The 579-nt window shown below is 56.5% G+C and overlaps 1 protein-coding gene across 1 annotated transcript in view; it reads right to left on the bottom strand.

Moving 5' to 3' along the window:
* The window catches only part of LOC103918805 (myosin phosphatase Rho-interacting protein-like), an 85738-nt gene that overhangs the window by 26070 nt on the left and 59089 nt on the right, over positions 1–579 (bottom strand). The gene's annotated exons all lie outside the window — the stretch shown is intronic.

Raw genomic sequence — 579 nt, 5'->3', positions numbered from 1 at the left:
ATATAGCAGCCCATCCCGCATCCCTCCGGGAATGGACAGGAGGACAGCAGCAGCGGCTGCTTCCCTCAGTGCCAGCTCAGAGGCATTTATTTCTTTCTTGGCCTTGCCATTTCCCTGGTGCTCAGGAGACCTTATCTGAGCCTCATTACTGCCGCCAAAGAGGTTGCTGGATCGCAAGGGAGATGAGGCTAATAGAGAATGGGAACACGAAACCAGTGCTACTATCCAAGCTGCCCTGGCTCCCTAGAAACCCATGACATGATATTCAGCTGTGGGGCTTTGAAACCTCCCCAGGACAGAGCACCAGCTGCTCCCACTCCAAGACAAACACCATTTGCACAGGGCTCGCACAGAACCGCTGCTGCCTGGCTCCAGAGTTGTACAAATTCCCTGTCGCTGCTCTGCCCAAGCGCCTACATCTGGTTTCTCCCATCTGGAGCACGGCCCAATACTGATCTACCCTGCAAGGACATCGGGGCTTCGTCAGTGCCGAGAGTAGCCCCATGCACAGCCGGGACGTCGGAGTGAGCGTCAGCTGCCAGAAACTGGGACCAACCGTGGCACCGAAGTGACGTGAAG

This window comes from Pygoscelis adeliae, unplaced genomic scaffold (assembly GCF_000699105.1).
Source record: "Pygoscelis adeliae isolate BGI_AS28 unplaced genomic scaffold, ASM69910v1 Scaffold456, whole genome shotgun sequence".
Classification (NCBI taxonomy): Eukaryota; Metazoa; Chordata; class Aves; order Sphenisciformes; family Spheniscidae; genus Pygoscelis; species Pygoscelis adeliae.
The sequence above is the reverse complement of the archived record's forward strand: the minus strand, read 5'-3'. Positions and strand labels throughout refer to the sequence as shown.